The 22,942-nt window shown below is 39.6% G+C and overlaps 1 protein-coding gene and 1 pseudogene across 1 annotated transcript in view; both read right to left on the reverse strand.

Moving 5' to 3' along the window:
- The window catches only part of bru3 (CUGBP Elav-like family member bruno 3), a 660,667-nt gene that overhangs the window by 629,140 nt on the left and 8,585 nt on the right, over positions 1–22,942 (reverse strand). The window lies entirely within an intron of this gene.
- Positions 3,382–12,443, reverse strand: LOC108769073 (CUGBP Elav-like family member 3; annotated as a pseudogene).

Below are 22,942 nucleotides of genomic sequence, written 5' to 3' on the forward strand. Positions count from 1 at the left end.
ACGAACGGCAGCCGAGTAACGGTTTAACCGTCGACGGAGGAGCTAACACCTAATGGGGTTTTACGTTACGTCACGTTGGGCACGGTCAAAGAGAACAAACCCGTGCTGCTTCCGCATACTGGATCAATTTCGAGACGGAAAAACGAGAAACCTGTGACTAGTAATTGATTGTACACGTGCATATCATAATCTGAAGTGCGCTCGATCTTGCATGTGATTTAGATGGAATTTATAGCTTTTTTCAGAACATATAAAGATTAATACGAAAGAATACGATGGAAAAACAAGATACGTAAATTAATACATCCTTTAATTGAGACAAGTTGGAATTATTTTCTTTGATGAAGAGTTGTATGATAATAAAAATATTGCATATATTATTTTTAAAATAATAAGTTCTAATAAATAACACAGGAACGTTAGAAATCGTTAGATATAATACGGAAATATCTACAAAATATTCAATATATAATAATACCACAACTGCCAGAATCTTCACAGATTCGTAATTCTATTTGGAGTAAGGAGTAAAAGCGAAATGCGCTCAGACATACCAATAAATCTCGTCGCTCTAATTATTCTAATAACTTACTATTAAAGAATATTTGATAAACATATTGAATAATAACTAAATTTTATTTTCAGGCTAAAACGAGATAAAAACACATAAAATTCATTCAATAATATAAAAATTATATGATTATAACTTTATACGATTATTAATAAAACAGTTCATATATTAATATTGAATTATTTCGTATATTAATATTGAATTATTTTTGCCATATTCGCTTCAATTAATAATCATTCATTGTAAATGTACCATGATGTTAACATGACCGCGTATACATTACGAATGAAATACATTTAATGAAAAGATTTAATAACGTATATCATCGAAACGATAAAGCACGAATTTCTCGTTGGGCAGACGATGCGATATTTTATCTACACTGATTTGAAAACAAAGGGATAAAACCGATTGGCCGTTGGTCTTGCGGTATTATCCATGATCCTCAAGCTGATCCTCCACAAACAGGAAACCCAGGGCATGAAATTCCGAAGAGAAAGCTTGGGAGCCCTATCGGACCGTCGTTATGGGTGGAAAGTTTCGGTAGAAGTTTCTTCCCAACTCCGTCAACTCCATAGGAAACGACGGAGAAATCCGAATCCGAGATGAAGGATCGGCAAGGATAACGCTACTCCGCGAGAATGTGCAAAAGTAGACAATTTCGGGAAAGAAAGAGAAGCGAATTTAGTACCGAACATTATTCTACATATATTCTTGTCACCTACATTTATAGGTTGATTCGCATCTATTAGAAGTTTTTCACAAACGTTTTGTACAAAAAAAAAAGTAATTCTAATTTCAGTAATTATTATAATACTGTTATTATATATTAGTAATAATATTATTGTATATCAATAAAATTATATATTGATACATATTCTTTTCTTTTATATATATTGTCTATAATAATATGCATGTAAACCGCAAATTTTCATGAATAAATCTGACATATATTTAAAATAAAATAGACACGTGTTACAATCAATTATTCGTTCACGGATTTCCATTTTCCACCTCAAAATTGATCTTATCGACTTAATGTCCAATCGATAAACGGATTAAATAGGGACGCCATAAGCAACGGACCAATATTATAAGACGCAAGCTCGTCATGAACGAGCGGCTCGGTTTAACAGATGTCAGTCAGTATGTAGGTTGACGCAGCATGCTGGGAGCAGAAATGTTGAGGGTCTAAGGAAGAGAAAGAAAGAGAGATAGGAAGCTCGCAAGAGAGAACAGCCACCCGTCAATCTCGCTCTCGTTCCATCTCCATCGCTCAATCCCTCTTTCTCCCTCACTCACGGTCGCCCGTGGCGTTGGGTGGGCTGATGGTAGGAGGTGGATGGAAATCAATAGCCCTGAATAATGAACCCCAAGGCAGCACCCTCTCTCCGCTCTCCACGGTCTGGAGCAGTCTCTCATGCATCCTCTCGTTCGAAAGCAGGAGGGAGAGTGAGAGAGAAAGGGAGAGAGAGCGAGAAAGATACATGGAGAGTGTTCTCGCTTCCTCTCTTTTCCTCCTCTTCTTCCTCCTTCAATCTTCTTCGCCTCTCCTCGCCAGTAAAGGCCCTACTGAACCCTTCTCCTCCTCGTAGCCCGAACGGAGGTGTTTGTGTCCTCTCCTAGTCCCCAACTTTGCTACGAGACCCCCTCGAACCCAATTCGGATAACCGACGGAAGAGAAGGAAGAGAAGGAGGAGGAGGAGGAGCAGGAGGACACGGAAAATGATTACCCTCCTCCTCCTCTTCTCCCTTCATCTCATCCCCCTACGACGGATCGATGGTCGTCGAGCACCTTAGTTCGTGATTCTCCTAGATTCGGATCAATACCTACTTTAGCATTGCAATAAAATGGTTGGACAGCGCGTTATGATAGCCCGTGCTGTCTCTCTTCCTCTTACTCTCTTATCGAGTACCTATCGAGAAAGCTATTTTGCCGGGACTAAATTTATTTGCGATTTCGCTCGGCATAAGACGCGTATATTGTCGATGATGACAGAAATGTAGTATCGATGAGTGCGGAGGAAAAGCGTGTACGAAAATTAATCGAAAATTTTCTATCACAAATAATAAATTCCCATTGGAATAATCGCGCTTTAATGCGATATCGGTGTAATTGATTGTAGCGTCACGAAGAGCGATGGCCCGTACTACCGGCTTCTGATTTCTTCATCTAGCGGTTTCGATAACGATGGTTAGAATAAATAGACCCGTCAATTTACATAGTCGTTAACGAGCATGTCTGGCAAACCCTTATCGGTTCCGTAGCTCCTAAACCTCCTGACCTAGCCAACGCGTTCTACGTTACCCCTATGTTCTATACTGTGCGCTCCGACAACACGGTGGCACCCCTGCAATACACTACTCTGAATCCTTATCCTCGGAATAGAACGCTTATTAAAGATCGATCGAGAGCCCAGAGACGTCCTTTATCCACGTTATCGCATTGGATATAACTTGGAAATCCAGAAACGCTTGGCGCGCTCGCCACATACATAATTTATTTGCTCGGAGAACCGCAGCGTACGACGCTTTGTAGTAAAGCGACACGTACTTTTGTAGCAACTTGATTGATTCGATTGAATGGCAAATATTTATTATAACCTCTTGCAATATAGAAGCATAATGTGCAAAATTAAGATCTTGTTTTTTGAAGTTGGATTAAAAAGACGGGAAAAAATCAGAGAAAAATTGTTTATATAATTATATTTTTGTGCGTCTCTTATATGTAATATTCATATTAGAAAAATGTGCATTTCTTAAAATTTTTTTGATTGAAAATTCGGATCACCGAAGAAAAGAATGTTATTTTAAGCAATCAAACGGATCATTGTACCAGTCTTCTTCTTTTCTCAGAGCCAAAAGAGCTTGGGGCGGATCTACGGAACTATCGCTCGGTAAAGGCGGGCTGGTAACGACTATGCAAATTTCATTTGGCCCGGCACAATTCTTCACACACGGAAGATTAAGACATTAGACTACGAAGGGAAGAATGGATGGAAGGAGGGGAAAGCACGTCTTAGTAAACTGAAGAGTGAATATAGACGACGACGAAGGAGTAAAAGAGGAACCTTGCCACCGGGGAAGGTACGACGTTCTTCTTACGGTCTCAATTATTTCATGTACTGGACTATTAATCACTTGTGTGTGCGAACCTAAAACGACGCTAATATTTAAGTTGCGCATGAAAATTCGGCCGCTCGCGTGCATCGTATAAAATAATTTCGGTGGGTAGCGGTTATCACGTTTAAGGTCTAACCACGTACAAATATAGCCGTTGTTCGTGCAGCCAGCGGCGAGAATATTTGTTGGTTTTGCACAAAAACGCGATAATATCGTATTTCTGAAATACAAATTACAGTAAACACTATTTGGTATTTAAAAAAAAGCATGCATACGCGAGAAAGTTCAGTACATATTTTAATTTGTACACAACACTAGCTTTATGTTGTAGTGATAACAGCGAAAAAGTTTCTTTTGTCGTTTCAAGCTATGGCACATGTAAAACTTTTTTATGTAACTAGTTCTTGTTCGTTTTATACGACACATCATCACAAGTTCTTAAACCTTTAACTGAGAAATGAGTTTAATTTTTACTTTCGTAAAATTTCCAGTGTATGTGTTTATTTTTTAAATAAATATATATAAATAAAATTGTGTCTTACGTAAAATTTGTATTGCAAAAAGGCTACATTTCGTATCCTTGACGACTAATGTTTTTATCAATTCTCAACAATTAAAAATAAATTGTATCTCTTTTAAATTTTATCTGTCTATGGAAATAATAATAATTTGTAACTTTTAAAAAATGTCTTCAACGTAATAAATACATGTAATGTAGAAAAGGCTACTTTTCATATCCTTGACGATTAATGCTTTTTCATTCTAAATAATTCGATTAAAGATTAAAGATTAATGTGCATATCTTTTAAGTATGCCTACTGAAATAAAAATAATTTGTAATGTAAAAAATGCACAATATTCCAAAAAAAATTCCTGCTCCCGTGCGAATAAATCCTGACGGCACCGCTGCAACCGCACTGCGCGGATTTCGCGTCCGCCGGAACAACGAACGGCGGGAAATGCAGCGGCGGTTATGCTCCCCATCTCGAGATCCTCCCGTCGCTGCCTCGATGGGAATTCCCATTCTTCGCGTTCGACGGCCCGGAATTTTCCGGCAGGCGGCTTCGGCGAGCGCCGGGCGGCCTGAACTTCTTCTCTCTACCCCGTGCCGTGCGAGAGCGTAATTTTAGTTTGATACCAGCGCAATAGCCGTGCGGCGGCCTGTCTGCTCTCCTTTCGATGTAATAACGAAAGACCAGAGGAGGAGGGGAAGTGGGAGGAGTGAAAAAGATGGAAAGAAAGAAAGAAGAGAAAGGCAGCACTACTTATCCTCCGTATTTTCCTTTACAGCGACTCTCCTTGCCCCCGATCGAGACAAAGCCGCAGGTATTACCTTATTTCCCCAGCGTCTTTCCCCTTCTATCGTGCAAATCCTTCTTACGCGAATGTTCGCCCATAACCCATTCCACCATCGCGCACTCGGCTTTCTTGCTTTTTTTTTTCTTTCTTTCTCTCACTTCTCTCGCCTGATGTTTATGCCGAAACAACCTATTCGCATATTATATTCTCAATGGATTTCGCATTCTTCATATGCTTTCACAGGACAAGGCCATCGACATGTATGAGACACCGAGAACAAGGGGACAATAGTAATATCGTTAATATTTCTTTAATTATAATAGATATGTGTATGCGGCTGCATGATAAAATTCGGTAGACAGATCGGCATTGAATCGTTCATTACATTGTTTCTCGCGGAAGATGCACGAGTGCAGGAGCAGAAATTACTTTTTTCATGAATCAAGTAAGTTTTTTTGCACAAAATCTAAAGTATTTTTTTTTTCTTTACAACGAAGGTATAATGTATTATCTTAATATGTTTTAATAATTATCTACTTGAGTTGATTTTTATTTAAAAAATTTACTATAAATCATAAAATACCATTAAGAGGGACACTAGTAACATCGATGCCTGAGGTCAGTTGTAACGTTACAATTATCCCCGAATTTCTTTGATTTTAATATTATTTTGTACAATGTTATTTGTATTTTTCTTCATAGAATGCTGTTAACAAGAAAACGCAAGACAGATAAGAGAAAAATTATATAAAAGAAGTGTTTTTATATACAAACAGACATTTAAAGAGAGTATAAAGGACCAGTTATCCATTCGTGCAACTGCAAGAGTATGACTTATAGTTGTGTTATGTAACTCTGGCAAATGTGGTACAATTATCCACCTCTACTGTTACAATCGTCCACGGGATTGAGACAATTGCAACAAAATTCCTCATAGGGCGGTATTCGTAGTGAAATCTTATATTCAAGACTGTCTTAAGTACAGTCACAAACCAATCAGAGGGTCGTATTAGCGTCTTAAGACATTACTTAAGACAATCTTGAGATAAGAACGGACTATGAATACCGCCCATAGTCTTTAAACAAACATAAGTTTTTTCTAGTTACACACTGAAAAAAATTTTTGGTCGAAAATGGACGAATTAGAATTTTCTGGTTAAATTTATTAGAATTCTAGTTGAGATAACCGGAATTATGGTTCATATAATATTTCACACAAAATCTACTAGAATTCTTATTTTTATCAGAATAATATCAACCAGAATTCTAGTAATCTCAACTAGAATTTTAGTAGATTTAACCAGAAAATTCTGATTCGTCTATTTTCCATTAGAATTACTATATTTAATCAAACCAAACCATTTTTTTCAGTGCATAAAAAAATTAAACCAAAGACAATGTTGTAGCTAAATAAATTCTACTATAAAGATACATATTTTTTTTAAGTAAATATTATATTTTAACTGTTATAACACTTCAAAGTTAAAATGTTACTTTTGTCCCCGGCCTCCCCTATAATAAAAGCGAAGCGATACAATGATAGAAGAATGTAGATTTGGATTACTTTTCTTCCTAACATTCTCACATTATTTGATGCCAAATGATTACGAATCATTATAATGGATGAAATTGCCATGCAAAACGTTTTACATAAAATTTTCATTTGAATCCAATTTAGATTATAATAAAATCTTGTTTTATGTCATTCTAATATTTACATAGAATTACACGCTATAGCGTGCATTAGTTTCCGCGGGGGCGATAAGAATCGTTTGATCATGCAAAGAATATTGTCGACAGATTTTCACGTGACAAGCGGGTACAACGTTTCATCATGAACGCTAACATTGTCGTATGATCCCACCAATTCCCAATGAGCGAGAGTGCGATGTATGCACTCTCGATCGATCGGTCGGACGGGACGGAAAGAGAGACGGATGTAGAGAGCCTGCGGCAAAAAAGTAGGATAACATACGTCCATGCACGCGACGGGGGAGACCGACAGACGAACGGACAGCCCTCGTGCACCTCGCGTTGAGAGAACGAGGGAGAAAGAGAAGCGGAGAGAAGGAGAGAGAGAGAGAGAGAGAGAAAGACAAAAAGAGGAAAAGAGAAGGGAGATTGCGGAAAGGTCGGTAGTGGGGCTGGTTGCCATTGTAATGGCGTGTGCCATGGTCCCCATGTGCCAACCACCCCGGCAGCTGAGCCCTCTGGTACGCTCCGCTGTTAAATACGCTGAAACGAGCAAACCATTCGCGAGAGTTAAACTCGTAGTTATCACTCGAATCGATATACTGTATATACCGGCAAATCTCTCTCTCTCTCTCTCTGTTAAATGCAGAGGATGCCTCTTTAAATCCTCCCTCGTGAACGGGGGAGTGCTCGCAATTGAAAGAAAATGCACCCATTTCGTTAGATCCTCATTGAATTGACAGTAACTCCAAAATTCCCTCATTATTGAAAAACCAGCACTTTGTTCTTTAAAAGTTCCAGTAAATCGTAAGAAAACCGCTCTACTTCACCCTGGACAAAAGCTAGTCGTAATCTTCCACGACGAAATATGTAATTCGATTAATAAATCGCGTAATATGAATTGCGCGAATATCCGTAATTGTGGCGAAACAACTAAATTATTTCCTTATTCGCCTTCGAAGTTACAATTCAGTGCGCTCATTAGTACGTACGGCAACGCTGGCAGCGGGACAAGGGAGAACAGAAACGATGGGAACGCCTCTCGAATATCGACGACAGGAGGTCACCGAAGTATCGTAACTACCTAGTAATTAAGTACGGATGCCGAAGTAGCGACCAATGGAGCGACCATCGGAATAAAGATACAAAACAGATTCTCGTCGACGAAGATGGAGCGGTATTTCTCTCTTTCCTTTTTCTTATTTACCCCCAATCGTAATTCAATCCGGGGACGAACGTGCCACGAAGAGAACGAAATGGAGGGTAACTAAACCGAGGGTAGGTCACTATGTCTCCAGATAGAATGAACAATGGCCTCTGGCACCGTTACGAAATGAACGTAATGCCTGCTTGCTAACCGCTTGCATATGTTCTGGATGGCGCAAACGAGGGAAAAACGACGGAGAGACGACGCATAAATTGATAACAATAACGAAGAGGCAAGCTGAAAATCCGCGGCTGCACGAGGCGCGGACGGTAAAAGGCGAAGAGAGAAGAGACGCGGCGCGCAGCTGGGGGAATCAAAATATAATTACACAAAGGTAAGCCGTAACACGGAGACAGAATCGCGGGCCGGGAAATAGACGGGTCTCATTAAAATTGGAGAGCTGTTTCGAAACTGCGAGACTGCCGTGTCGGTTGCAGCCTCGTCACCGTCGAGCATTACCTTTCCCTAACTCGGTCCGACCTCTCGTCCCTTCGCGTCCTCCTACCTTCGTGCCGCAGTGGTCCCGTGAAAGGGTGAAACAAAAAGAAACTTTTCCGGGCCGCTTGCAGACGGTTGTTAAGGAAAAACCATATAACGCATCATGCAACAACGTTCAGTAATTTCTGCGATTGTGTATTACTTTGCTGAATATTTATTACGAGTGCCGTAAATACGATGTGTTTACATTGGTCATTGAAAATCGAGCTTTCGAATTTAGAACTCTAAACAAACGATTTCAAACTTTTAATAGATACACTGAGAAAGATACTTAAAACTTTATTTGTGGGATATAACGTTTTATTTCACCGAAATAAATTCTTATTTAAATATAAAACGAAATATAAAATTTTGTTCATAGCAAATAAATCATCTGTTTCATTTTTTACAATTAATGAGATATATTTTACAGAAATATACATTTTGTCATCACAGTGAATTTTTTTTATAACCAATAAATGTCGAGGAAAACGTCACGTGTAACATTTTAGTTTGCTTATGAATGTATTGATTTTTTTTTTCAGTGTACTGTATTAAATCTTGCTAAATTATTTATCTTCTTATTTGCTAGTTAATTGAGGTATTCTCGCAACTTATTTTCTAGTTACGAGGCATAAATAAATTAGTCCAATGTATATACGATCAGCAATTAATCTCACAAATGACTGTGCATTCGTTTTATTTTTTAACGATGAATATTTCGATAACACTGCAATGTTTCAGCAGCATATTTTCAAAATTACTGTAAAAGACTGCAGTGTAGTTGATTCGTATCCGTGCAGGTTTAAGTCCGACGCGCATGATATATGTAGACACGGATTATTTGATTTAGTGGACGTGCGTCAATGCGAGCGAATGCATTTGATTCGACGTTGATAAAATCATTCCCCCCGTCTACCGTTTGTTCCACCGAATGTGAGCCAGATCAATATACGCTAGTCCGACGATATGTTTCGGCACAAATCTTTATTGTAACCATTGAAAAATATTTAAATTTCTAAAAGATATACACGCACAGTTTGCAAATTGATTTATTGAAGCGTATGCTTTGCAACATAAAATATAAAATTATTTTAACCTGGCAATAATCACCTGGGGTATTTTTACACGCCAACGACAAAAATATATAAATTATTAAAAAATATTGTTTTGTATGGGGATATTGTTTAACTTTTTTTTTCTTTTTTAATAACTATTCTTTACGAACCTTTAAATATGCAATTCCATAAAAAAACAGCAAAAAATTTCATTGTAATTTTAACTTTAACCTTATTGTAATAATTTATTAATTTTTATTAATTTTTATTTTTTTTAAACTTACTATCATAATCAGCTACTTAACGTGCTTATTCCATTTAAATTTGATTTATACTTAACTTTTCAGAAAAATTATAAAATTGGAATCCATATCCATAATGTTCTCAAATACTAATAAATCGGAAAACAATTAATAAAACTATACAATATGTTGTCAATAATAGTGATTTCAATTAGAATGCAAAACATTTCAAATAATTCTTTACGTAAAAAAATCATATGACTATACTCCTACGTTAAAGCTAATGCTTTAGTAACTAAGCTTTAACCTGAAAATAGTCGCTTGATTTTTTTATATAAACGCTCGTTTGGGATGTTTTTACATCCTAATTTTATATCCGACATAACTAAAGTTTCATTTGACAAAGTTGTTGCTTTACTAGATGATGGTTATAAATTATTGCCTAATTCAAATATAAAATCTTAAAAATATATTTTTTCAGAGTTGAATTATTTTCAGCTTTTCGGTCGTAAAGTTTCCATTTCCAAAAATATATATTGCAGGTTGTAGATTTGAAAAATGTTACGAACGTTTTTTGTGAATGTTTATTTATAATGTCATTCGAGGAAAATACAGAACCTCGATATTTCCGCCGTTGAACAACGGAAAGTCGTTGAGTCGTGGACACCGCGAGCCGAGCGGCGGCGGCGGCGGCGGCAGCGAAGTTGGAAGGGAGGATAATTCGAAAGATTAACGAGCTATTTCCAGGCAAAAACTCGAACGACCATTCGTCAACCATAAATTCCGCATGCCTACAAAAATAAAAATGCGCTTGCCCTCCACCTCCCTCTATGGTGCGCCAGGATTGTGTGCAGCTTATCGGCCGGATATTTATTGTAAAATACCTACGTTTCCCCTTCCTCCACCCCGCCGGCCCGACGCTACACGGTCAGGCAAGCGGATTGCGGCCATTTTTCCTGCAAATTAAATAAACGGAGGCCGCCGAAGGGTAACGTCGGCGGTCCGTAGAGCCCGGCAAAAGTCCGTTATTTCCAGAACCGGCGAATTTCTAACCGCGAATTTTTATGCGGCAGCCGCTTCACGTTTCAAGCTAAGCTTTATACGGCTACGTGGACAACTAGCGTTTGAAATTTTCGCCACCATATCGCGCGCGTCCTCCATTATTGATAAGTATCGAATAACATGACTTCTCCATTACAAAATCGGCTCCGGAATAACGAAGCGACCGCCGGGACCGAATTTCCGCGCTCGGAATCGCTCGGCGCTCGGCTTTCCCGACTGATGTACAATTCATGAAGACGATCCAACCGGTCTCGAGGCGCGTTGTCTCATTTTTCCAAATACCTTTCTAAAATCCCAACCATACCCGTAATACTGGGCGCGACGACGGTAAAGCTTTCCTCTCGACGCCTCCCTCTTTTACGCGTATATCCCTCACATCCCGCCCGCACCTCCTCTCCGCCATCAAGCGTCATATACGACGATGGTATCGCGTAACACGCTCCTGTCGTAATTCGAGCACCGGGGATCGAATGATGGCGTTGGATAGCCCGTTCCCGAGAGAGGCTGTGACTGGTAACCTGGCACGTCGGTGTTAAAGTCCCCGTTTCCGGAACAAGTTTCCGCCGCGGAAACAGCCCGAAACGCGTCCGCGAGCGCTGTCTCATTGTATCAGATCCGTCGACGTCTGGATGGTACATCGCGCGAGGGATGAGGACAACGGAGACGAGGAGACGAAGAGGAAACGACGCGCAGTAGGGGTGTTGGTTGTATCGAGGTGAAGGGAGGAGAGGGTGGCTTACGGTCGGCCAACAAAGGCCGTCGATCGTCGACGTCGGCTCATCCTCTCGGCGATCGACGTGAATGCCCGCGAAATTTATTGTTTCGCCGCGGCTTAGCACGCTCTCGCACCCACATGAGCCCTTCCCTGACTTCCCTTCCGCTATACGGCTCTTCGTCCTTCTTCCCTTTCTCTCTCCCTCTCTCTATCTCTCTTCTATCTTTCTCGCTCTTCTCCGCGCGACCCTGACCGCGGCTCCCCAGACGCCATACACCACGTCGCGGGGGACAAAAGAATAAATCCTGATTAATCTCCCGGTCGCGCTTCGAAAGCCGCCGAGGGTGCTCTCGCTCGCTCGTGCGCGCGCGTGCTCTTGCTTGCTTCATCGTTACCGCCGGAATTACGCTTCACTCGGCGCAACGAGTTCTACGTGTCCTTGCGCGGCTGAAAAATTAATGAGCGCCCGGGCCGCTTGGATTTAGTGGCTGGCGACTGCGGTGCTTCGTAAAAATAATTTCGTAACGTTAGCGTGCGACGTGGAGCTACTGCTAAATGACATCTCGCTGAAACGAGGACGTTTCCTAATAGTTTCCCTCTCTAACCAAACGTAAGAAGCACAGTAGATATTTTAATATGCCACTGACGTGAGCTTTCGCTCCTGAAATTCGTTTCGATAAGATTATTTCCAGATTTTATCGCGCTAGAGTCAAACTTGACTTTAGAACAGACATTTTATAAATTCTTAGGAAGGAGAAGCGATATTTCCTAACTTATTTACGCAACAAATTCTACATTTCTTACTTCTTGGAACCTTACCCTTGTGTATTCCCGTGTACTTGTCCTTGAGAACGGTGAATTCGTAAATCTTGCCGAACTCCTCGAACATTGGACGGAGTGCGTCTTCCTCGAGATGACGTGGTATTTGTCCGACGAAGAGTTTGATGGCGCCTTCGCCGTTGCTGGACGACGGCGATATCGACACGGGTATCAGCATTTCTTAACTCAAGCGAGATGAGGTTTCACGGAGCTAAGTCCTGCTATCACCTTTCCCCTTACAAATTTTGCCTTTCACGCACTATGCACTTTTCTCCTTTTCCCACTGCCTTCAAAGACAGACACTGATCATCACGTGGCTTTCAGACGATGGCGCTCGTTGATTACTTATCGCCACGCGTATAAAGCACGACCGCGACGGAGTCAAAGAGTACTTGACACGTAAAGAGAGCGAGGAGGGTAAAGGGGGGGAAAACTAGCCGTCACGGAGGTACTCGTTAACTCTCGTCTTCGAAGGAGTAGAAGGTTGTTGTGAAACTGAGGCGTTATTCGCCGAAAACGGTAGTCACGAAGCGACGAGGAGTTAGCGGGCGGTCGGGAGGGTGGTTTTAATCAGGAGCTCGATAAAAAATACACGATAACGTAATCTTTGTAGGAACGAAAAACAGAGCGAGACGTGAGTGGGCGGGGGACAGCGAGAGAAGGAAAGAAGGACGCAGAAACGAGATAAAACCACCGTAAAGAGGGTGGAGAACGGTTAATGCGGCAAAGAAGAAAGCAAATGTTTAACAAGAACGAGAAAGGAAAAAACGAGGGAGATATAGAGAATGGGAGGAAAAGCCGACGGAAGAAAGTCCGACACAATAACGGGTACGCAACGATTAATGAATTTTGTAACACGGCACAACGAGATAGTCGACAACTATTAAAGATACCCTCGTATGCATTAGAGACGTGATGATACGAGATTGGAAGCCCACTATGAATGCCCACACGGAATAAAAAGCACGCAGATACAATCGAATTAAGCCATTATCGACAGTACCTTCATTGCGACGTTACGATATCATAGAATCAAGCGACATGCAGGGTGATCTTCTTTGTGTATGTGTGCTAACATATACGCATTTGTCTACAGCTGATCGGAGATTATAGATAGACAATTTCACGTGCGCGCATGTGCGTGAACACCACGCGGTGCATTCAATGAATACAGTATCGATATCACTCGGCATATCACTTATAACGGTAACAGAAGATTTTTCCAATTCGATGTCACAAGATTTGTAATATTTCCAATTCAAATTTACGCAAAATAATTCCGATAACAAATTGATCCGACCACAAGATTGATCAGAAGCACGCCGATCACGAAACCACACTTTTACAACACAGACATTTTTATACGTTCCTTTAGATGCGACGACAAAATATCTCGCTATCCGCCACCTTGGAATTTAGTGATATCAGGCAAACGCGCAGTGATTTTATCACGAAATTCAGTAGAGCAAGAGAGCGATAACTCGTAGTGCGACTCCCACGCGTATAGTTGTCCGAGCGCTTCCCCTTTAATTCTTAATTTCGTATACGTGGTTGATCTAGTTTCCGAGACCCAGTTTATCACGTCGAATATCTCTGCCCGGTGGCAGTTGCGCAGATTACTTCCGTCGCGTTTGCCGATAGTTCACACTGGCGACTGTGACGATCAGCTGTTCTACCTAGACAATATCCTAATCTAAAACGATCACAAGTACGGCACATTCACGATCACGAGAGAATAGAAACTACGACACGCTGCACGAGACACGAGACAACACTGATGGTTGAACGACCCTCGGCCCGATCGGCACCGTACGCCCTGACGCCACCGTCCACGGGGAAATTACGCACACATACACACGGCCATCCCACCCATCTTGTCCTGCGTTGCCACCCCTACGACGACGTCACCCCATCTCGATGTATACGAGGGGGCACATTTCCCCTTTTGCCGAGACCTTGCCGAGCGAGGCGAGGGCGTCTTTGCTCCCTCTTATTAGCCTACCCACCGTCCCCAGCAGCATGTGCACCATCCATTTTCACGGACCGCCCTTAATCTCTGATGCCCCATTCACCCGAATTCGCACTGAAATTGGATTCTGGCAAAACGGATTTTCTAATCATGATGATCGATCCGGCGATCATCGAGCAAGATACTATCGGAAATGAAAGATGGAAAACGGTTCTAAAAGAGATAAGAAGGATATAATAAAATTTCGGGATTACGTATAATTACAAAGTCAAAAAATACATAACAAATTAAATTAAGCAAATTGTTAAATTTGAACAAGAATAGAAGAACTTAATATATCATTGTATCTTTTCCTGAAAAATTGTACACTCAGAGAAAAGATTGCTTTGACTTAAAGAAATTTTCTTTGCTATACGGTTAAAGAAAAAATTTCTTTGATTTAAACATTATTTTTTAAAATCAAATAAAATTTATTTGTTTAAATCCAAGAAATGACGTCAAATCATAATTTCTTGGATTTAAACAAATAAATTTTATTTGATTAAAAAAAATAATGTTAAAAATCAAAGACATTTTTTCACAAATCAATTTTTTCTTTAACCATATAGCAAAGAAACCACCTTTTCTCTGGGTGTACAATTATCAGGAAACTGGAGCAATATTGTTTGAAATTCTGTTAATGTAACTTCAACAAAAGTTACATTATATATTATATACCAAATGCAATTTTAGAAAAAGATAAAACGACGTATTAAAAGTAACATATGCTGATCAATGAAATGCGGAAATAAATTGCACGACTTGATCTCTTTCTAAGTCTTCACGTTCGATAAGCATATATCACAGCAATCGGCGTTACGCCGCTTTTATGGACGTTGCTTTTGCTATATAGCATTGGAAAGGGTACCTGGCATAATGGTCCCCTGTCTTACAGGGGTTGGTGAGCTGAGTCATCGCCTCGTACGATACTCGATCGCGTCGTACTAAACCGACCCTCTGGTAAGCACGCACACTTGAACAAGTGCGTGTAAACGTGCACGCCTCATTAATGACTTTCTCTCGCGCGCACGCGCGCGTTTGTATAAATGTACGTATGGACGAGATCCATTTCTGCACGCAAGAGCCTTATATGTATATGCGGAAACAAAATCCGCGACTCTATTCGCCGTGTTATAAAATCGAAAACATTCAACCGAATACAAAGCTATGCGACGGTCTATTTATTCGAGTCTCTGAACGTTGCGCCGCGGGAACACGCGTGTACGGCTGGCTTTTTTCGCGACAAGCTTTTTCGTTCCATTTCCTACGTTACAATATTCAGCCTCGTTGAAACGACGACTACCAACCAACCGGGCTGATATCTATAAATGCGAACATCCGCGATGCAAAACGCCCTGCATTTAAACATCACGGTCCGCGCTGCAACGGGGCTGCCGCCATTGTTGCCAGGAATTTGGTGTCTGCATGTATACGCATGAGAAGTAACATCGGGCGCACGTATCTCCAAATTTAGTTAGAACATATGTGCAGGCTTCACGCTTATCGATCCTGTTCTTCTCTAAGGAGAAAACGAGGGTAGGCGAGGTAAATGCAAGTTCGAAGGTGAAAAGAAAACGTCGTTTCCCATCTCTCGGAAAAAAATGCGATCAGTACAATAGTTCGGCCAAGCATTACGTTCACAGTGTTCACCCAACCGATGAAGTAGCTCTTTGTTTCTGTTTGAAAGCTACCCTGTTTGCTCATCGAAGCTGAAACGCCGTCGCGAGAGTGAATCGAGATGAAGAACCACGAAACAAACACCTTTCCGCGAATGATTTTAATCCTCTTAACATTCATTTGAAACGCTGAGAATAATATAGATCTGTTGTACACAAAACGGGTATAATATTTTTAAAATACAAGAATTCTTATAAAAACTTAATGAAATCTTGTACAAGCACGTTTATTGCTACAAAACAAATTCTAGTGACTATTTTCAGTTGGAATTGTAGCTTTTGTCGTGAATATTTCTCAAATTGTGAATTTTGATGCATTATTTTAACATTTTTTACATGTTTTTTTACAGGAGATCCACTCTAAATTTTAAGTTAAAGTAACTCATTCGTCTTGTGTTATTTATTAACGAACTAGTAATGTTAAATAATTGACACAATACTTAACATTTATATTTGTTATTTTGACTTTAGGAATGATTTAAAACTAACATATAAAATAAGTAGAGTACATAGAAGAGTAGTTGTAGTAACTCGTAAGAAAATGTTAATAAAACATTTTTGTTCGTATAATGTGAATAAAAAAATTCTTAGATATTAAATTGACTTTGAGATATATAGATTAATTGAAACAATTGTGTTAAAAACACTCAAAATAATATTCCATTTTTAATTGACATATGCAATTGTTAAGTTAGAAAGGTGACATGAATCTAACACATCAAAATATTACAAAAATAATAACATATCAGTTGTATATTTATTTTACAATGAAGTAATAATCAAAATGTGATAACACAAGAAAAATTTTACATATGGACGCACGATTTTTTACTGTGTACATATCTCGGAACAGTCTTTTAAAACTACATTTTTTACAATTTAACTTTATATTTTGGACTGTGATAATTATCACTTCACGAGCATGTTTTATTTTATTGTTTCACAAATTATCTACGACTTTTTTAATATATATTTGACCACTCTGTTATCTCTGAGTCTGATAATTTACTGACTAATGTTTGAAATTTCAAGCTTTCAATCTATAAATCGTTGAGAAAGAAATTTTGGTTCTGGACACCCATCGAGCATTCAAAAATTTATCAAGGACTATTGTGAATTAACGAATATATATATGGATATCTTGAAGAATAATTATGGATCATCTGAAGATGGCTTAATAATAAGCTGAAGCATGTAATGTTTTTAATAAACTTTAATTAAATTTCTTTGTATTTATGTGATATATTTATATTCAAGTATTTATTTGACTCTTATATGTCCTTTTTAATGTCGATTTAGTTTTTTAATATTTAAGAGTCCTGTCTATTTTTCATTATTACTTGATGCATTAAATAACTAGGACAATAGAAAGTTTAAAAAATCCTGATTGATAGATTTATTATATATGCTAACTCAGTTTTGCTCTTCTTCATAATATATGCTTCTATATCATTGTTTTATTTCATTCAATTTTAAAGCTTCATGACAATATATTACTAATGCGCAATGTAATTCTGTTCCGCGACTCACTATATTTTCATGAAAAATTTGACGCAGTTTGGAAAACTTTCCGAGATTTTGCTGACATCGAGACAAGCTTGACTGTAACGTCAATCTCGAAATATTGGGGGGATCAATGACGTGTCGCTCGATGTAACATGCAGCGACTTCGCCTGTAAATCTTATTGATTTATATTTTTCGATATAATGAAACCATGGCGAAAAAGGTGCGAAGAATGTTCGACATCGACAACGCTCAACGTACACGCGATAAACTCGACGACGTCGACGTTGATTTATAGTAGCGAGGAAATTGCCCGAAAGTGTACGAATTTCTCACCGAACGGCGGAGATGCGAAATGTGATCTGCAAAAAGTGCGCTATGGTCCGTAGATAATGTTACGATTAGGACAAAAAGTGCGAGCAGGATCATCGGTACTTTTATACATGGTGTCTCAAAATTGCCAAATCTTTCTTTACCGAATTTCTTGATCAAATTCCAGAAAATTTTCATAGATTGCACGCTACTCTGTTTCGCAACTTTCCATATCAAGTTGCAAATATATCTCAATATCTAAACTTCAATTTAAATTTTGTTAATATTTAATTACAAATGAAGAGTGGTATATCTCACGATCTGTTTCTAATTCTAAAAAATAATTTATGAAATACATTAATTAATTCAGATTTTTGGTAACTCAATAGTTAAAAAATGAGGACGTTTGTGTTAAAAATTAAAATAAATTTCTATAAGTACGTAAAAATATCACATACGACAGAAATTGTTTGAAAGCTAGACACCGTGTATACAGAAAAGCGTTTTATTGGTTTTACGCAAACCGATACACACACGAATCGAGCAATGCGAAAGAGAACTAACAGTTTCCAGAGCTGGGAGATGGAACGCAGCCGTTTTTCAGAGAAAAGTACTCTCGCCGGAGAATTAATCACGGCGTTCTCCTCGTATTGGGAGTATGTATATCTGACGTTCTCGGACCGTCAGAGGCAACGTTTTCGGTAGCTCATGCAGTGGAATTACGGACTTAGCCCGCGGTCCGTTTTTTCACCGCCCGATATACGCCGAAAGCGAGTTAAGTCACGCATGATTTATACCGACACACTCCGCGGGGCCTACTCTCTGCATCATGGTATTACATGGTGTATACCCGCGGTTTATACCAACCTAACGTGTCCCAGCGGCGGCTTCTCCGCCACGTTCGCGCGCGAGAAAGACACCCGAAAAATATAACTCTACGATATCAGGCGCATATGCCCTAGAAAGCCTACGTGCAATAATTCACGCATGTAGGATGCTGTTACCTGGCACCTCCCTCCGACTTACACACACGCACAGACACAGATAAATACACACACACACATTACGCGCGCGCGCAAGTACATGGCATCATCTAGCCAGTATCGGCCAACCTCGTGGGTGTACGGTTATGTGTGCCGACGTGTCCACGCGCGCGAGAATGCATGGGCAAGTATGACATAACTCACGGTAAAGTTCCAGGCCACTTGTGTTGTGTAAATTATTAAGCATGCGTTGCCCCTTTGCCGTTCGAGAAACGGGACAACGTTGGACGGGGTTGGCCACATTGGGGGAACATAAAGGTCAGAGGATCCTTGGACCGGTGGAGGAGTGGGAAGCAAGATGGTGACAAGGAACGCTCGAGGTCACCAAAGGTTCCGTTCCTTCCCCTCTCACCTGTTCCACCATCCTCCATCGGTTGGTCGCACTGTACAAGATGGAGCACCGTTGTAATACCGCGTAATGCAATGCAATGCGATCTAAGTGAACTTTGGCCAGGTCGAGCGCATGCATATTAGCCTCATCGCCAAGTGGTGTTACCATACAACCCACCCCTTGCACCATTCCTTCGTCTAATGTCCTTTCTATCCTTCTATAAGCTTGTTCTCTCCCTTTTCTCTATCCGCGCTTCTCTTTCCCGTTGGAAACTATCTCTCTTAACCTCTTCGTTTGCCATCTCGGAGCTCATCTAAGGCTGACTTTAATGCGCGAGGGATTTGCCGGATTAGCGCTAGACATTAGCAAACAGATGCAGCAAGATGCTACCAGTTAGCGACGTTCCGAAAATTATTTATCGCTTCGTCGTTTTCTTCTCGGTTTCTATCCGAAATGTAGAGAGATTAATGTCTGTTAATTCCTTTAGATACAGAAATATTACAAAAATATATCAACAAACACACATGGAAGATATTTCTTTCCTATTTTACACTGTTAAATCTATATAGTGTCGATTTTAATCTAATTTGAGTCGCCACTGCTCTTACTCATCGTTATTTTATACTAAAACAATGGAGTTAAACAGTTCAAATTGGGTTAAATTTTAACTGCTTAATTCCATTGTTTTAGTATAAAATAACGATATATTGAATAGAAGTTGTGGCGACTTAAATTAGGTCAAATTTGACATTATAGAATTAACAATATATGATATGAAAAGGACAGTTTTATTGATATTCAAATATTATTAACTAATATTTTATCTAAAAATTTAACTAAATACATTTCTAAAAATAATTTTGTTGAATCATCAAAATAATGATGTAGAGTGCTCAAGATGGTTGCTAAAATATTAAAATTTTTTTGCAATATTCTTTCATCGTGCTTGAGAGTCCTTTATAATTATTTTCAGATTTGTAATTATAGCTGTATTTAGCTAAATTTTTAAATACTCCAGCAAAACTGTTCATTCTTGTATTATTCTATTGTAATAAGTAATTAAAAATATATTGTAGTTTCAAAAAGAAAAACTAACTGCTTTGAATTAAAATTATATATAAGAATTATGCTGAATATGCAATATTCTGATATCAAACTGAAGAATATTTAATGTACAGAAATAAAAGAAGAATCTTATACTAAGACTGGCACAGAATATTTTATAATAATATCCTCAATTCTACATAAGTAACAAATCATTTCAAATGTCTTACAAGTAAAAGTTTAAAACATATTTACCATTCATACACCGTGAAAGATTAATTCGAGTTGCAAAAAACCAATTAACACAGAATTAGTCGAAGATTATTTGTTACATCGCGTTTCCAAGAACAGTTTCTTAAGTAGGAAATCTTTAGCGTGCCGTGATGCAACTTAATGTTTTGCGTGTAACCATCCCTAGCTCCTACGAGGATCTGACCCAAACCTGCTTCCGCTGGGTCTTCCGCTGAAGGTAGCTCTCTCGTTATCATTATAATGTAGCTTGATCCAGACTAGTACGCTCATATTTATAAGATGAAACGTAATGCTCATTGTTTATATCGTCATTTGAATGTAATTTATTTATATCATTCAGACTTTTGCAAGATACATCACCTATTTGCCATCATATAAGACGACATGAAACTCGTATTATCGTCGTGACTACCGTTATGTTCGTTTTTCGTTCAGGATATTTATAAGTCGAACCTATCTATTTAAACTCGTATCTTTACATGGAAAAAACAGTTTTAAAGTATCTAAAAATTTAGTTACACACAGAAAAATATCATTCTATTATTAAGCAAAGTGAATACTCTCTTTCTTTTAGGTACACTGAAAGAAAAGATTAACTGCAACCAAAAATTGGCTGCTGCAGCCAATTAAAAATGCTATGCCATATTTTACCATTTAAATTGCTGCAGCAGCCAATTTTTCCTTTCAGTGTGGAGAAGTAATCATTAATTAATTTTTTCTTGTAGCGTATTTCGTATCTTCAACGAATGTTTTAAATAACAGAATATCGATATTAATATAAGTAGAACCGAAATAAAGACGAGTGTCTTAAAGTTTAGCACCCGGAATACAACCCAGGATTCTCGGATCATCGGGCGGACGATCGTTTCTCCTCCGACAAGTTTAATAATTGATTAAAATGATGCAATTTGTCCCTCAGCCTTCTCGCATCGCCATCGCGCGTTTATCTCGTTTCGCATCCAACCGTGCTTACCATCGCGCGTTTATCTCGTTTCGCATCCAACCGTGCTTCGCTCTCGAGAGCACCTAGAAAGCAGCTCAACGACGTCGTACCGCGAAAGTCGTAAAGCCGCATTACATCCGAACTGCCGATGCGCACGAGAGTTTGGGATTAGAGCCAATCAATTACCGGGCCTCTCTCCTTCGCCATCGCTTCCCATACACACGTCCAGGTGCATACACGCACACAGCCCGCAGAAAGACGGGAACGATCGCGCGCCATAGAACGATGGAGTGTGTTTTCAGCAGTTCCGAGGGCGCACTCGCGAGTAACAGCGAACGTATATCAGTGAAACACGCATCTCGCGCGAGAGATAGCAAACGTGGACGGCGAAACAGCGTGCGATGGGGACGGAAAAGTGAATTAGAACATTCGACGAGTCGTAAATCGACGACGGTGGCCTCTTAACGGAATTACCGACAGTAAATCAACGATGAGAAGAAAAAAATATGAGAAGCAAGGAGAAAAGAAGCTCTCTCGCGCCTGGACGCGACTACAGTCTTGGCACTCGAACCGAAAACAATCGTGACAGAGCCAACGCCAGTGCGATAACTCGAATGCAGCGGCGCGTTTCCCCGTCCGGGATAGACGTAGGGTACACGTGTATCGGGCGAGTAATTCTTTCAATTTACTTGCAGGAACGTTGTAAAACCGAGACCTCAATTTCCCGAGTCATAGAATTCAATATGTTACAACCTCGTGATTTTATCATATTGAGCTGGAGGGCTCTCGTCGAAAAATATATGGAAAAATCATGACATGCGAGCATTCGCCCGATTACGGTATTTTTCCACGGTAGAATCAAATTAAATAAATGCTATGCGGTTGCGCAATTTATTCGTACATCATGCAGATTGCGATTTGAGCATGCCAAGAATTTAAACAATGAATATAGTTGGATAATTTTTACAAACGCCCGGTGACATTTTAACGCATGCCGCTCTTACGCATCCGGATTTAAATTTCCGCCCCAGCCGGTCGAGCCCGCCAATGCATATATGGCGAGCCACTTGAAAATTATTCGAATAAAGCTGCCACGAACTCGCACGCGCTTTAATAACCGTACAGCCACAATATGACGGCGGCATTTAACAGCGTTCTCTCCTATCCGCCACACCCGAACAACAAATATTTATGCATTCTTGATGACGTAGCAACCCACGCGCGAGCGATTACCAATCAATTAACGTTATTCCGCCAAAAAAAGGGGCAACCACTCAGTGAGTAGAGCGGTTGGCTACAACATATACAGAATGGTTTTGATTTTTGGAGGGACAAAGAGAGAGGGGGGAGAGAGAGAGAGAGAGAGAGAGAGAGAGAGAGAGAGAGAGACTCGTGGCTCTCCCACGTGAGGTCAAACCGCACCCGACCGCAACGTCGACGTTACCGGCGAATTATGAAATATACCAATTATGGTATGAACCATTAATATAAATTTTCTATGATTAAAATGCCCACCCCTGCATATTTCCGTTGTTTTCGCTGGATGGCGAAACCATTCTTATAT

This window comes from Trachymyrmex cornetzi, unplaced genomic scaffold (assembly GCF_001594075.2).
Source record: "Trachymyrmex cornetzi isolate Tcor2-1 unplaced genomic scaffold, Tcor1.1 scaffold85, whole genome shotgun sequence".
Lineage (NCBI taxonomy): Eukaryota > Metazoa > Arthropoda > Insecta > Hymenoptera > Formicidae > Trachymyrmex > Trachymyrmex cornetzi.